Source organism: Cydia splendana, chromosome 20, assembly GCF_910591565.1.
Source record: "Cydia splendana chromosome 20, ilCydSple1.2, whole genome shotgun sequence".
Taxonomy (NCBI): domain Eukaryota; kingdom Metazoa; phylum Arthropoda; class Insecta; order Lepidoptera; family Tortricidae; genus Cydia; species Cydia splendana.
Genome location: NC_085979.1, coordinates 7,324,111 through 7,342,052, shown reverse-complemented (window position 1 = coordinate 7,342,052; position 17,942 = coordinate 7,324,111). Strand labels below are relative to the sequence as shown.

Here is a 17,942-nt window from a genome sequence, read left to right as displayed (position 1 = left end):
GAGGCAGTATTTATAACCTTGAGATACTGGCAAGGGGCTTATGAGGTCTATATGTACATGCATGAACCTTGAAGTCTGTATGTCCCAAGTGGTCCCTACAACGATATATAAATAAAATTGGCATCATATTTCTGTCAAACTTTTAAGTACCTATTAATATATGTCAACATCTGGGAGACCGAGCTTTGCTCGGAAAACATATAAAAACTCAAAAATACGCGTTTTCCCGGAGATAAGACCTAGCCAGATCAATTTTTCGCCCCCGAAAACCCCCAATACAGCAAATTTGTTCGAAATCGTTAGAGCCGTTTCAAAGATCCTCGAAATATATATACTTATAAATAAATATACATACATACATACAATAATTGCTCGTTTAAAGGTATATGATGTATGTCGATACTTAAGTTGTTAAAAACGTAGGACATGTATTTCATTGCCGTTCATTGTGTTTTATGTCTGATTTCGCAAATTCTGTGTAACCTCTTAGGTACAGTCGCCATCAGATATATCAGAACGGCCAAGGCGCTCACAAATATCTGAACACGCCTCTATTGTCAAGGCGTTAGGGCGCGTGTTCAGATATTATGAACACCTTGGCCGCTCCGATATATTTGATGGCGACTGTACTAATCAGCTGAACCTAAGCCAAGATAGGTTTTTTTTATCTAGAAATATATGTTTAATAAAAATGGAACCTAAACCAAGATAGGTATTTTTTATCTAGAAATATATGTTTAATAGAAATGGAAACTGTAGGTCTAGAATAAGAGAAGAAACTGTAACAATATTTTTTGTATGAACTTTTGTTTCATATAACACTTTAACACTTTTGTTTCATATTGCGAGATGGACTCACGTTCCAAGGATTCCGTACATTAAGTCCGTCTCACGCTTGACTGCACATTTCTAATAGGTTTTCCTGACATCTATAAGTAAAGAACTGTTTTGTGATTTTTTTTCATAATTTTTGACCCAGTAGTTTCGGAGATAAAGGGGGAATGGTCTTTTTTTGGCTATTTTCTTATATAACTTCTAACCTATTTATCTTAAAATTATAAAAAAAATATATTTGAAATTCTCAAAATGAGCTCTTTTACTCTTATTTGACATGTAACACAATTTAATTTTGTTATTTACCCCCCAATAGTGGCCCCCATGTTTAAAATTCATTTATTTACGTTACATGTCCGTCTTTGGGTCACTAATTTACATATGTGTACCAAAGGCTATAGTCGGTTTTCCATAGTAAGTTGGCCTTAAGTCAAATTGATTCGGGTTTTTTTTTTGTGAGTACCTCTTATGGTGAAGGATATTTTTGCTGAGTATCAACATCCTACTAGTGACAGTTTTTGAGTTATGATTTTATAATTTATTTTCTTTAATGTATTGGTTTTCGGGATGTATTCAAGCGATTTGCTTAATTTTTTTAAAATAGTGTTCTTTATATAGGTATGCATCGATACTCAAAAAATGAATACCAGTTGTCATATAAAAAAATAGAAAAAAAAGTAAAACAAAAATAAAACATTTTTTTTATGTCGTGGTGAAGTAGTGACACCTCAATTTCTAGTTGTAGGAGAAACATTGGCCTACTACTTGCCTAAATATGAAAATTTTCCAAACGGTACTTCCTGTCAAAAATTAGCAATGTGTGTGGTTAAGTTCTGTACTCAATCGATGTTTTTCAATGTAGTAAACAAACATTAAGTTGTCATTGGCATTTTACTCTTAAATACGACAACCTGATAAGAAATCGCAAACATAATCGAAGAGTTTGTATACTACATTGAAAAACACCGATCGAGAAAGAACTTGACCACACACATTGCTAATTTTTGACAGGAAGTGCCGTTTGGAAAATTTTGATATTTAGGCAAATAGTAGGCCAATGTTTGGCCTACAACTAGAAAAAAAAATTAGAGGTGTCACTACTTCACCACGACATAAAAAAAATGTTTTATTTTTGTTTTACTTTTTTTTCCATTTTTTTATATGACAACTGGTATTCGTTTTTTTGAGTACCGGTGTATACCTAAATAAAGAACACTATTTTAAAAAAATTAAGCAAATCGCTTGAATACATCCCGAAAACCAATACATTAAAGAAAATAAATTATAAAATCATAACTCAAAAACTGTCACTAGTAGGATGTTGATACTCAGCAAAAATATCCTTCACCATAAGAGGTACTCACAAAAAAAACCCGAATCAAATTGACTTAAGGGCCAACTTACTATGGAAAACCGACTATGGCCTTTCAACTTAATTGGTTCAGTAGTTTCCGAGAAAATAGGCTGTGACGGACGGACAGACAGAAGCAGGAGTGATCCTATAAGAGTTCCGTTTTTATCCTTTTGAGATAGGTACGGAACCCTAAAAATAAAAAAAATCAACAATTCGCATCGTAATACAGCGGGGAAATGGTGCCAGCGTCCTCGGGACCATGCCAAAGGGGTCCAATTTCTTAGATATTTTTAATTTAATTTAGTAATAGTTTTTAGTTTTTATTTAGTTTTACTTTATAGATAAGTTTTTTTTATGTACCTACCTGAAACAGAAAATAAACTTTTATATAGATTGAAAAAAATATATTTGAAATCTAAATACGCTTCTTAAGTAGCTATATTTTTTTTTTTTTTTCATTTATTTATTAACACAAAATATTTACATATATTCAAAGAATTATGACAGCGAACAAAGCCCCCTGGGGCTTAACTGCCGCTGTAATCGCTCTAATTTACTTTTAATATTATATTAAGCTATGGAGTATTTCATTTCACGAAGTCGGCAATCATGTTTCTTATTGTGAGGTGTTAGAGTCTAGATTCCGCAAGTGCCCTGTCTTCGTGATATGAGATATTCCTGTAAGTGTGACGTATACATATAATTTACTTAACTAAGATATAGGGCTTTCAATATTTGTTTACACTTATGTGGGTTGTTACTTATATTATTATAAGTTACTTCGGGTAGTTCGTTTAGGGTATGTGGTAACAAATATTCCCAACGTCGTTTCCCATATGTATTAACACACTTTGGTAGGACAAATCGAGGCAAATAGGATAACTTTCGTAAATGTTGAGGTCTACAATTTTTGTTTAGACTTCCTAGGTTTATAATCTCCTCATTGATTATTGCCATATCAATTTTCTTGTGTATAAACATTCCATTAAAAAACCCGTGAAATAACCGTTAAACGACACATTATTCAATACTGTGCACAATCAAAATGCCTACAATACCTGACCCGACGCAGAAACGAAACAGCCTAATTGTATTACTTTTACAAAGCCATTTACAATTTTATTACGGAGCGGCAAACTGGTTTGTACCTAAAAAGACGGAAGTTGCACGATTTATAACAGAAAACGAGTTTTTTTGTGTGTGTAATGTTTTATAAGCGGGTTTATATTCCCACTGTTAACATAGAAATTGCCTCAAATGAAAATGTATGGCCATGTACAGTCACCACACGGGATATTTATGCTATTTAGGTGATTTAGGGTTCTTGCTAAGTAGGAAATTCTATAGCGTTAGTATTGAACAACCAATTTAGCTAAGACCCAAAATGGATCAACAATCGCGGAGCGTGATGGTACATGGTTTGGCTACTTAATTAAAAATCTAAATTCGTAAGACAAGTAGGTATAGAATCATAAACCAAGCTAACTTAGCACGACTTGAACAGAACAAGGAGAGAGTGTCATATTTCGATAGAAATTTGACATTAAAGATATTATTACCACACTTCGTCGTTGCAAATGCCATGCAGAGTTAGCTTGGTCCAACTCTAGGCAGGTTATAGTTTCCAAATGGTGTAACCAGTTCAGGACTATAGTTTGTCAAAGGACTGTTTCATTTCAAATATAGACAGAGATAATTTAATTTCATTTGCCTACTCTACATGAACTACCCTATACACTATACACTAGTACTAAATTAATTACTAAATTACAAAATTCTAAATTATATTTTCATCAACCATGAACAACCGCCGCAGCCCCAGTTCGCAGACGGGCGGCCGATTAAACAACCGCGGATCATCACCTACCGAAAATAAACTAGTACCTCGACGAGGCGTAAAACTACCAAGCGATAGTTACAACACTCTCTCCCCTCAGAACAGCAACCGTGTCAAGGCCGCGAGCCCCCTCACCTAGAGGGGTGAAGGGGTGAAGGGGGAAGGCGAGATATAACGTTCTATGGGGTCCATGCGACCGGGGAGAGTTATTGAGAATAATGTGTTAAGGCCCCGTAGGTAGAGGCGTATTTTAAAGATTTGGCGCCCCGGGCCAGTTAGATTCGCCGCCCCATTAAGTGACGATAATGTATATCATATAAGAAAAAAGGCCCTGTTTTGCCGCCCCGGGCCATGGCCCCCTTGACCCTAGGTTAATGTTGTTAAAAGACTAGTCTTGAAGACTTTTAAACCTTAAAGACTTGCAAACCTTGAAGGTTCAAGCTTTGAAGACTCAAGCGTTAAAGGTTTGAGCTCAGAAACGGTTCAGAACTAGGGCCTAGGCCTCCCATAGGTTCGCATTCTCTTAGTGTAAGGCCTGAGTGGACGCTCGAGTTGAGCGTGCAGCGGGGCGGGGCGTGCGGCGTGCATGTTATACCAATGCAAACGTATAGGAGCGGCCTTAGTGCACGCTGCTTAAATCACTTGTGAGCCCGAAGGCCCCGACGCCCGCTGCACGCCTCGCCGAACGCTCCGCTTTGAGCGTCCACTCAGGCCTTACACTTACTCTCACTGAGCGTAAGCATGAGCGATGATGTGCGTGCTCGGGACCGCGGATATCATGTTTTTGAATTTTAATTTGTTGTAAGTTTTAACAAAAAAAAGGAATCGACGGGATACGACAAAAATAAAATTGCGCATTTTAGATGCAACTTTCATATTTTTTAGCTTTTGTGCATAAATTGTTACAAATTTTTAAAGTGCATAGAGCTATGTTCGTGGTTTTTAGGGTTCCGTACCTCAAAAGGAAAAAACTTATAGGATCACTCGGGCGTCTGTCTGTCTGTCCGACCATTCCCCCCCTTTATCTCTGAAACTACTGGGTCTAAAATTTTGAAAAAAAAATACACAAAATAGTACTTTACCTATAGATGACAGGAAAACCTATTAGAAATGTGCAGTCAAGCGTGAGTCGGACTTATGTACGGAACCCTTGGAACGCGAGTCCGACTCGCACTTGACCGGTTTTTTTAATATCTGGGAGACCGAGCTTTGCTCGGAAAACATTTATAAATTCAAAAATGCGCGTTTTCCCAGAGACAAGACCTAGTTAGATCGTTTTGTCGCCCCCGAAAACCCCCATCTAGTAAATTTCATAGAAATCGTTAGAGCTGTTTCCAAGATCCACGAAATATAAGCCTTCTTGAGCTTACCGTGGGGCTTAGTCAATTTGTGTAAAAATGTCCTATAATAAAAAAAATAAATAAATAAAAATAAATAAAAAAATATATATATAAATAACAAGAACACAAATAACAAGAATTGTTCGTTTAAAGGTATTAGATAGATAGATAGATAGAGCAAAAATCAAAAACTCAGGATTGGAATCGTATCGATGAAGCGACTAGAAAAAAACCTCAAGATTGCTAATTTAATTGTTGGCAACTGTATCGAGATCTAAAAAAGCGGTACAATTCATCAAAAACTCTCTACACCTACGGCACCTTAAGTTCACAATGGCTACCGTCCATTTTCTCTATTAACGGGTTGGCTTAAAGTAATGAGAATTTTTGTTTTCGGACATAAAAACAAAAAGACAATGCCCATGGATTTCTGGATGTTATATTGAAGAACTATGCAATATCCAACATTAGAACCAAATTCAAGAATGAAGTAATTGGCCTCCCTTGTGTTAGTTTACGTAACATGCTTCTGACCGTTTGCTTTTCACTTTGGACAAACTACCAAGTACTCTCTGACTGATCGTTTTGTAATTACACGGTAAAATTTATTTTATTCTATAATATTTTTGCCTACTATCGCAATATAGAATAGAATAGAATAGAATAGAATAGAATAGAATAGTTTTTTATTCGTAAACACACAGACAACAGACATACATTGAAAAAACATAGTGAAAAATAAAGTGTCACGAAACATATCAGAGTATATAATATTTGCCAAAATTCTTCGATTGATTTAAGTCTTGGGGATATTCGAGGGTTGGAAACGTTTAGTCGTTTTTCCGCGAGAGCCTAAAACCAGTTAAAAACGTCATTGCATACATTTTACCAAAATATGATACATAAACAATTTTCTCTAAATATCAATCAGCTGCAGATTTCATGAAATGTTTTAGTCAGTTAGCAATTGTGAATGATGGCATGATATAGATAACAAGCTAATATGCCGAAATAATTAAAATTAACGGCAATAAAACAGTTATGGAATGTGAATAAAACGTTGTCCAAAGCATGACGCAGAGGGTTTGAACACAGTTATGAGAAATCGGATGTGGGAGACGTTATTGTATATATAATGTTTTCTTGTAATTTAAAATAATGCTCTTGTTTGTCATTGTAAAATTTCGAAAACCCATAGCTAATGTCTTTTTTTTATATTTCCGAAAACGAAAACTCTCATTACTTTAAGCCAACCCATTATGTCTGTGTCTGCCTACGTTCAACCCTCATACACCACCGGTATCCAGTCCAATCTAGCTTAATACGGAATAGTTGATGCTGTTAGGGCTAATCCAATTTGTTATGGCAGCCTCGCATATCGTCAGCTAAAGTCGCAAACCTCTATTCAAACCATTTCAAGGATGGGATGTGCTACCTTACCCAACAATGCCGAAAGTGGCAAGGCTCATAACTCCTCTCGAGTCCCGTCTCTGTCTCTACCTACCTGACTTTTAAATGTTATTCCAACAATATAAAGATAAGCTATGATATTTGACAGCGCAATCAATCGATCGTGACCCAGATACCTGAATGAAGTAGGAGAGGCGCTGAATGGAATGAATGGTAAGAGCGCCCTATGAGAGCAGGTGCGGTAGTTGACTGTTTGGATAACTCATGACATGGAGGTCAATTTGATCTATATATAGGTATATAGGTATAGCAATGTTCCAAAAAGAATTTTCAATAATTGCAAGTTCGCATGAAATGTTTCTCGGTGCCTATTCTTTTCTACACGTTTATTGCCAAACCATCTTACAGTTAGTTTCGATTTCTATGATAATTGAAATAGACGCTGATCAGAGTTGCGATTGAGACAATTTCATGGTATGGCTTTTCTATAGTAACTTACTCAATGAATTGAAAGAGCGGTTCCGTAATACATATTCGTTAATAATTATGTAAGTTGAGTTAGGATTAGGACAGGCGTGGCGCACTCCGCGATTTTGTCGCGTCGCTACAAGTACATTTTCCGTAATTACCATATATCCAGAGAGGAAAATCGGGACTAAATACGTTCGTATGGAAAAGCGATAGTATTACCAATTTTCAGTCGTTCCTTCCTATCATTTCTTAGGCTTACAGTATTTGTACGATTACGAAAGAAATGACTTATGAATCCGGCTCGAAGGATCAAATATGAAGTGGATTATGTATGTATATGTATATTAAATTAAACACATATTTCTCACTGGTTCTTTAATTATATAAAATACTTAGTTATTATCTAAGTCAAAATGTCACATTATTTTTATATGTGGGGTATGTGGGGATCACTGTACTAATTTTATTTAAATTTCTGTATTTCTTGAAATAAATATATTTGAATGTCATTGTTTCAATCTAGAAAAGCGAATAAAATAAATCGCAGAAGGTTTTAATACCTAACACAGTATTTATACGATAAGCCGATCCGATTTCGGAAACGGGGCACAATTTGAAGGCTTACCTGCTAAGCCCCGAGGTGTCATTTGATCACGCCAACCAAGGTCGAGGCAACCCCGGCAAACGGCACCGTGTCATGGGGAAACGTGATTGGTCTCGATTCGAGTTCATTCGAAGAATTTTGAAAACCAATTGATTATCGAATATATTTTTATTAATTTTATGACCGTTGACAAAGTGATATTAAGTTAATAAGTATAACTTATACTTATTATAAGTCAAATATACTTTATTCATGTAGTCCTAGCAACAAGCACTTATGAAATGTACGTATTGAAATGTAATGTAGATGTAAGTATTCAGATATTGATTTAAAAAATGCAGACTGACTGTTTTCAGACTAATTATATCTTGAGTTAGACCAAAAGCTAAGTTCGCAGCGATTTTGATAGCACAGAATGTGCAAGTGTTATTTTAAACGTCATCACAGAATAAATAATAGTACTAGGTACAGAAGACTCACTCTCTAACAAAACGCGTCTGTTACGATCAGCACAGATATGGCCGCTAGGGGCGACAGCGCCACGCGCGGCTTATGGCTTTCCCCAAAATTGGGGTGGAACGGATGTACTTTTAGCTACCTGTAGCAAAGCGACGAAATCGCGGAGTGAGCCACGCCTGACGTCATAGGTTCATTGAAGTTTGTGTGTATGTATGTCTATGGGAATTACACGTGGACCTTTAACGAGTTTGATCCTCAGGTCACAAAGCAAATTGATTGCATTTGCTCATTAACTGTAATCAAAGGGTTCCAAGGCCTAAGACCATTTCTGCTATTTTTAGATGCTCTGTCATTTAATTATGTACAGTAAGCTGCAGAGTTAAGTGCAAACCAATTTCTATGCAAGGTTCGGTCACTTAATTCTGCAGCTTACTGTAGGTACATTAATCGCCTCGTTTGAAAGGATTACCTTCAGATAATACTAAAGAACAAGGGACTACAAGTAGGCACATAATACTGACCCAAACACAGAATTAGAGATTTCCATTTTTATATCAACAAAATATCGATTTACAAATTTTTATTTTACTTTTTTTATACTCTCCGGAGTGTTTCAGTGTGCTTATTGCTTTATATATGCTTTTAATTTTTATTGACGAGGTTTTGTTTGTACAAGATTATTAAATTTCTCTTTAAACACATAGGTACGTACGCGTACATACTTAAAAGAGATAGATTGCTATTAATATTGTAGGTATACTTATAACAATTAATTATATTAACCTATACATGATTTAATTGTTTTTATATTCAGAAATATTGTTTACATAATGAGTTTTAATCTGTTCTCTACAAAGTAGGTAGTCAAATTAATTAGGTACCCTTTGTTTTTTTTTATCGTGAAATGTAAACATAATGGTCTGCTATGTTTACAAATACTTATCATTCATTCAAAAATTGCATGGAATGACTGCAATTAACAAGAAATTGCATTGTAAGTACGCGACGCGAATTTCTTATCCGTGTAAAACTACGTTGTATCGAAATACGCAATACTGAATCATTAAAAAAATGTTTTTAAAATATAGTGACCGTCTAAGCTAATTATTCATCGATTTGCATGCAACAAAGTGTGAGGGAGTGTTTTTATAAATGTCATATTTTTTTCACTGAAACTTGACATTAATTATGACATTTCCACATTTTGTCATGGCTAATCTGCAAATCCCACGCAGAGTTTGGGTGTACCTACTCTAGGAATAAGTAGTTAAATTTTTGTTAGGTTTCATACATTTGTTTACATAACAATACATAAACACCATTGCATTTATATTTTAGCCATTTAATTTCTACAGAGCTATAATACCGATTAAATTTCTCGTAAAACATTTATTACCTAATTTACTTATAGCAAGCTAAGTGTAAGAGAGACGAATGATACCTAGTACCTATGTATACCGGCGGCAGTATCATACCGCTATTAGATTAAATCAAGATCTCTACGTGTCAGATCGGGAAAAAAGGTCGTTTTATAAAAATTAAACTTTTTTAAATTTATTTCACGTGCCGGTAACACGTGACAGGAGCTGACCAGAGATCCTGACCTTCCTAACTTGGCGCATCTTCGCGGCAGCCCCGCGCATAATCAATACAGGTACATGTGGGACACGTTTAACCTCAAAAACCTCGCGAAATACCTTCAGAACCTTCAAACTGTGGTTTCTTAATCTTAAAAAAAACAAGTTTTTTTTTTCATAACAGAAGCGACAAAAATAATGTGTGTTGTGTAATTTAAAAAATCTCTATATTTATCTGTAAAATTTCAATTGGTAATATGCCCTTCTTAAAATATTTAGTCGGTAATCCTCATAGATTTACGTAATATTAAATTTTTGTGCCTAAAATAAAAACACTTTTGCGCTTAAGAATTAAATAAATTCATAAAAAAATCACTTATATTAGTAGTTAAACGACACATACTTTTCCGGTTTAAGATGTTAGAAAATAGTCAGTGGCAGTTGCACTTTTTTTTCGCTGTTCGATTTTCGAATTGTCATTCGTCATACGCGACGCGGCGCGAACATTCGCGAGTGGACTGCAGCCAGCGGGCCGACCTAACCATATCGAGACGCTAGGGATGCGAAACGCTTAATTTAGGTATCGATGAAAATATTTCAGCCAATTTGTTTTTAATGAGAAAATTATAAATAGACTGAGCTCATTAAAATGTTTACGGACATGGAAAGCTTAATTTAGAATGTGATACTTTAATTAGGTACATTACTTATTCATAAATGCATTCACAGTAAGCAGGTTTCCTTGCATTTTATAACAGTTGAATGTACCATAGTTCTTAAAGGCTTATTATTAAAAGGGCAACTAAAATATTAAACAGGAACTTTCATTGGGCATATAATAATATAATTTGGCTGTGCATTAATATTTTAGCGCCAATAAATTTATATTAGCCTCAAATATAAGCATCATATTAATAAAAAAACGGCAGCAAAATCAAGCCACCCAAATAATTTATAGGGAACTTGAAATTATAAGTTGGTATCTAAAATAATAAGTTGGCAACTAATATTGTAAAGCGATCATAAAATTTGGTTATCATCTAGTTTTTCACATCTAAGTAATCATGTTGAGTATAATTATTGTTTCAGGTAGTATTTCAATACGAAAGCAGTTAAATTTAATAAATATTGGTCACTATTTACACAAAACACCTCAAATTAATTTACCAATGCGCAGTGGTCAGTATACGTATAGTCGAAATTCCTAATCATGAAACACCTAATGGCCATTATACCATTAGATCTTTCAATTTTTAATTACCAATTTCCATAGTTACCACTGTGTTCTGCCAAAGTTAAAAGATAGGTGCGATGACGAGCGAAGCGAGGAGGAGCGTGTTAGGTTGACCGTGTAGTGACCAAACAAAATATTTTAAAAGAACTTCAGTTTTGAATTAATAGATAGCCGTTTTCTTTTTAAAATGTGTTTCATAAATAGTCTCCAATATAATAATTCAGTTGCCAAATAAATACTTGGTATTCTGCCTAAAAATAATCTAAAGATGTCACGGCATTAAAATACAACTAATATTGATATATTTTAAGTCTCCGTTTTTGTTGCCAAACTATTAATTTTAGTACCCATATCTATTTTTTTAAACTACCCAAATTCGATTAATTACTTGATCGGTTAAATACGTGCCGTTCTTAAAGATGGAAATCTAGAGATATATGAAATAATATAATTCCAAAATTTCGTATTAAACAGCAATTTCATGCAAAACAAGGAAAATGCTACAGTGTAAAAAATATTACACTTATTTGTGTTTAGACGTTCTTGTGCCAAATTGACGAAATTATTGATTAATAAAAGTATAATTTTATTGCAAAAAAGGGTTACTTATATGTTTAAATAAGCGTCAAATTTCGCCCTTCTGCGTCGCTTACTTTAAGAACTGAAAACTTGTTTTGTTTACATTCCATTGTGTTGTGTAATGTGTTGTCTAATTGTTGCAAATACAAATAAAAGGCGCGCCACAACAATCAAGCGGACTTCCAAGGTTGCATAAAGCCAGTAAAGTCGGTACTATACTGGTATGTAGACTCGCCAATAGGGTATTTGACAGTATTTAATAGTACATTATTGTCGAGGCTCGGAAGTAGCTACTTGCAGGCTGAGGATTCGTTTTAAACGGAAGACCTTGGGAGTCCGTTTAATTGAATCCGAAGCCAGCAAGTAGCCTTCCAGCCGAGTCATATATAGTGCTTTTCTCAAAAATGGTGCAAGAAATATAAATATTATAGAAATATTTTACAAAAGCAACGTTCTTACGTATATATTTTCACAGAAAAAAGTAGAAACAATTGAAAAAATTAGCTTTGCCGCCTTTTTATTTTTTTAATAAAAAAATAGAAGTGTATTTTTCTGCCGAAAATACGTCAACCTATTTGAGACAGCTAAATAGTCGCGGTACTAATCATCTGTTTGGCTGTTTAATGGGCCTGTGCCTTCATTTGATATGGCCATTTCAACTTTTAAAAAGTTTGGAACTCGACAAATAATGGAATTTGTATGCAACATTGCAGTCCCAAAATCGAGACTGCAATGTTTTTAACTTTTTAATTTTTGACTGACCATAAACTACGCGCTTCGCGACCTATTTTTTAAACGGCAAAGTCGACTTTGCCGTCCATTTTTGAGAAAAATAAATTATTTTACACCCTGCATGAAATAAAGCACCAAAAGATTGATAGAGAAACGTAGACACAATTTATATTTTAAAACCCGTATAAAACTATAAAGAGTAGGTAATTTGATTGTGACGTCATATGCTAGTGTTTCATATTCCCATAGTAGCAAAATCGTTTTGATAGTTCGAAAAAAGAAACTGATTTGACTAGTAGGCAAATACCATATTCAAACTCCATTTTTAATATCAAAATGAAATAATTTACTTATCATTTTGTTCGTGCATCGTGCATTTCGTTTATATTTATTCGTACAGTATGTCTGAGTATGTCAGCGTGAGAGAGACACACTAGCGAATAATAATTAAATGTCATCATTTTGACAACAAAATGTAATTTCGAATTGACCTCCAGGACGCTAGAGGTATTCACATATTACTTGTTTTATACAAAATATCTGGGAGACCAACAAGGTTTGCTCGAAAAACATAAAAATTCAAAAATGCGCATTGTCCCAGAGACAAGACCGGGCTAGATCGATTTTTCGCCCCCGAAATCCCCCATATAGCAAATTTCATCAAAATCGTTAGAGCCGTTTCCGAGATCCCCGAAATATATATATAAATAAATAAATAATCATAATCATAATCATAATCATAATCATAATATTTAAACAAGAATTGCTCGTTTAAAGGTATAAGATGTACAAAGATAATAGGCCTGTTGCAAGTAGCAAAGAATCACGGAAATAATGGTTTCAAAGAAACATATATGTTAATATGATTCAAAAAAATGGCCCAATCTCAGTATAAACTGAAGGATTATTAATATATTCAATAAAATAAAACTGTAAAATTCTCCAATCGGCCATTATTACTGAAACGCCAATCAGAAGCGTTCCAAACAGTGACGTCATCAATCTATAACATATTTCTTAGAGCCACATAGACAACCTCATTGACCGAAATCCATACGTTCTCACCAAAGAGTTCGAAGGTGCAAAAAAAATGTTATTTCGCCACTAAACATTTATTACGTCCAAAAAATATTATTACACGATATAAAGGAGATATCTATTTGTTATTATCTAAATAAAATGCTAAATAATACGATATTTCACAAACAAACTTTTTTAATTATTTGGCTGAATGGAACTATCATTGCCATGTTGGCTGTCGTAACTAGAAAAAATGAAAAATTAAAAAGTAAAACCGGCGCTCGGTGATTTTCACTCAAAATTTACTTGTATCTAAATAATTCATCTTAAATTGCAACCGTGTGAGAGTTTTTGTCTAAAATGAGTTATTGTGATAAATTTTTGTAATGTATTTATCATCCCTAATCGTAATATATGGTGCTGAAATAACAATATCATTCGGATTTAAGGGAAATTCGTAACTGTAAGTATGTAAACAATGTCTACCACCCTACCACCAACTAAATAGTGACGTCACAAATGTCGTGCGAGGCGTTTTCGCGCGAGTTTTAAACTAGCTATAATAAAATGCAATTATTTATGTTAAATCTTATGAGTATAGCTGAAATATTGTGTTTTTCGGAACCAATACAAGTGTACCGACAATAATAAAAGGGATTTCAAAATTTGTCATCAGGCCTATTATAGGTACGTGTATTATCACACAAACAAGGGCATCCCTAGCACATTATCTATAACTATACATTTTAACAATACAATCTCACATCGAGGCTAATAAACTTGTTATTACACTAATTAATTAAAAGCTTATTATGACATCATATGATATCAATATCTATACGAGTATAATGTTCTACTCCTATACTAAGTATAGTTTGTCAAAGAGCTGTCTCATTTCAATCATAGACAGAGACAATCATACTATATTTGTATTATTTGTCTTACACTAGTACTAGCACCCAAAAGAAAAGGATGAGTATAGTTTTCCTGGTTCTTACTGACTGACAAATTGGTTTGACCAACTATAAGTAACACTGATGATCGAGAAATGGAGGCAGGTTATTATATTATTTAAATACGGTGCTAAGCTAATCATCATCATCTTCCTCGCGTTGTCACGGCTCATGGGAGCCCGGGGTCCGCTTGGCAACTAATCCCAAGAATTGGCATAGGCACTAGTTTTTACGAAAGCGACTCTGACCTTCCAACCCAGAGGGTAAACTAGGCCTTATTGGGATTAGTCCGGTTTCCTCACGATGTTTTCCTTCACCGAAAATATCAAACGATATTTCCTACGAGCCGGGATCTGAACCCGCAACCTCCGGATTGCAAGTCGCACGCTTTTACCGCTAGGCCACCAGTGCCGTGCAGTTCACACAAATCGCCCATTTACCAATTTAACAACATCTAGAAATAATTTCTCGAATATCAGAAAAAACAATGTCGTATTCATATAAAATTTAAACGAATCATTACTTGAAATGTTATACGCAGATTGATATTCAGATGACATAAGGACTTGCCTAGGCCTAGCCTTGAACCTTATTCACGCCTTAGGTACCACGCCAAAAATATTGGTACCTATGCCAATTCTCTCCATTTCAATACCTATAGCAAAGCTTTCCTTGTTAATTATTTTGACATTTTTTACAATAACTAATACTTTTTACAGTAGGTCATTATCAGATATTCTCGAAACACATTTCCACATCCCTATTTTGAGTTGACGTCACGTCTCCAAAGGGGTGGGCATGCGCGGAAAGTCCGCCATCTTGTTTCCCCTCGGCTCCTTCCGCGTTGCTTCGTCAGCCTTCGGCCAGGCGAATACATGTTCAAAGCATTTTGTATTCGATCTTGCAAGATTCGACAAGTAGCAAGCATACCTTGACCTGTGAGTGCCGGATATTAATGTGTAATCTTAGATTAGATTTATACTGGTCGTTTATAGTAAAGTAATTTAACTTTGTGAATAACAAGGAAGTCGGGTGCAGACATTGCAGTGATCGCTTAGGTTTACAAATATATACAAAAGTTGTGGTTGTACGAAATTAAACTTTATTAATATCATCCGAAGGAGATATGAGTGGAAACATAATTAGTAAATCGAACACAAATTAGAGGTTCCTGTGAAATACTTGTGTTAATTGGGTGATTTAATTGGTCGCGTTTTTATATCAATAACAATTTATTAGGTAAAAGAATCGTTATTTATGGAATGCGGAGTTAAAAATCAGAATGGAAATTTAAACGAAATTTATCTTTAAAAAATCATACTTGGAAAGTTAAATGCTCGAGTGCAGAAACGTATCACTTTCTGCACACCTTTTAGAACACAACAATGACCCTCTTTCAGAGCATGTGAAATGAAAATGTATTGACTTCAAAAAGAGCCCTTGAGCCTACATACGGAATACATTTTTGAATTTTGTTTTTTTTAAACCAACAACAAATGGGCGTCACTGTCACGCATACAGCTTTTACAGTTTAACTAAGCTAACTCTGCACCGATGTGAATAGAACAAAATAAAGTGGCGTCATTACGAGTACAAACGTCATATTTTCATACATATAATAATAACAATAACAATATTTTTATTCACAATAAAAGTTTAACAGGCACGTTACAGTGAACCCCGCACTAGGCATGGCCTGTATCGCGGGGGTCATGATCATCGCGAGATACCAATATAATAAACATAAGAATAGGAATTATAGTAAACATAAGAATATGAATTAGGAAAGAAAGAGGAGTGTGAACTTGTGTTTGTCATATTTGTCAATAATGATATTGCCATTTTGCCACTTTTTCATTGCAAAAGCCATGCAGTGTTAGTATCCTACCGACTGCGCCATGTCAGTTTTGAAGCATGATACCAAGTTAATCTAATGAATTCGGGCCTTTTAAATGCGTTCTTACGGTAAAATAATAAGGTATAATGCCGTTTTCATTCTTGTGGGTCAAATTGAGAGAGCGAGATAGTTAATATTTGAAAATTTCTCGCGCTAGACCTCATTTCTGGTTCTCCGTTTATAATTCGTTTTAAAATACCAAAAGTGCCTTGATTTGTATAAAAAGTGGACAGTGTAGTAAAAAGATATTATTTTTGGTAATTCAGTTATTATTTTGAACAAAACCTGCATACGTTTTTCACAGTATGTTGTGAAAGCCGCTCAAAAAATTATCATTTTCAAACGTTTGACGCCGCAACGGTATCACCAAATAAAACAAGCTAAGTGAAATGTATGAGTGAAATGTAGTTACAATGCGCGTATTTTAATTATTTAATGCATGTATTGTGTTGAATAGTCCATAGTTAATAAATTTAAGATAGGTACATAAGCAATACGTTAGGAGTCTTTATAACGAAACATGAGTTATTATTACGCTGCACAAACTTCTTCAATGATAAATAACTTGTAGTAGGCGCAATCATATGCCTCTGGCCATGTTAAGTATTCAGAGTAAAAAGTTAAAATTTCTCAACGAGAATTCAAAATTTTGTATCAGATTTCTGAACGCATAGTCGCGCCCCCGCGCGCGCGCCGCTTCTGTCGCCCTCATTGACGTTTTTCATCAGCCGCGGCCATTACGTCCTATTAAAATAAAAAGTGTTTTTATTAACATAAAGGACGAAATATGTAAAGAAGAAAATAAAATGAGAAGATCAAGAGCATACGCGTTACATACCGATCGATGGGATCATGGTCTTTAACCTATTCTGCATAATCTAGATTATTCTAGATCCCTATCTCCGCCAGTGGCGTCGAGAAGTAGATATCGCTCGGTATCCAGATGTAAGCCTCGCTCTCCAATAGTGCCAGCATTCGGTTAATTATTTAATACACATAATATTCCGAGAAGGAACATTAATTATAATCAGGTAAAAAATATGATTTGTTTATGCTATTTCTATCTGGTGTTAGTGCTGTGCGTTGGAGTGTTATAACTAGCCAACTCTGGTTGCTGATAGTATTGTGCTGTGCATATGCATTCTGGAGCGCTATTCAGGCGTATCTGTTTCTAATTGCATAAAATGGCTGTGCTAATCATTTTGGAGTGTTAATCTAGACATCTCTGTTTGATATTCGCACTTGGCAACCTTGGCGTACTACACTAGGTGCGTTCACTGCCAGTAGCCAGGGGATATTGTCACATATTCCTTTCCAACAGCACTGAGGCATTGCTCATTTCCTAACTGATAAAAGGGTGCATTATAAGCCACCTACAAGTCTTGCTAGATAAACTTACCTACTGGGTTTTGTGGCGTGTTTGACTAGACACCGCTCTTAACCTAATGAGTTAATCATGTGGTATGCCGGATTAGGCCGTCTCTTGATATATACTCATCTCCAAGTAGGTGAAATTAAGAAGGTACTTATTCTAATGTCAGCAAGTGAAGAATTAAGCGAGCAAACCTTGACATTGTGCACCAGAATTTTGGATATTATAGGGAAAAATCCTTATAGGATAGTGTTGTTGTTTGATTACAG

The 17,942-nt window shown here is 34.9% G+C and overlaps 1 protein-coding gene across 1 annotated transcript in view; it reads right to left on the bottom strand.

Annotated features, from left to right (window-relative positions):
• LOC134800711 (sodium-dependent neutral amino acid transporter B(0)AT3) overlaps positions 1-10,410 on the bottom strand; it is a 38,271-nt gene extending 27,861 nt beyond the window's left edge. Inside the window, exon 1 of the mRNA XM_063773223.1 lies at positions 10,290-10,410. The gene's annotated coding sequence lies outside the window, so the exon portion shown is untranslated. The remainder of the gene's footprint in view (positions 1-10,289) is intronic.
• Between the last annotated feature and the right edge of the window lie 7,532 nt (positions 10,411-17,942).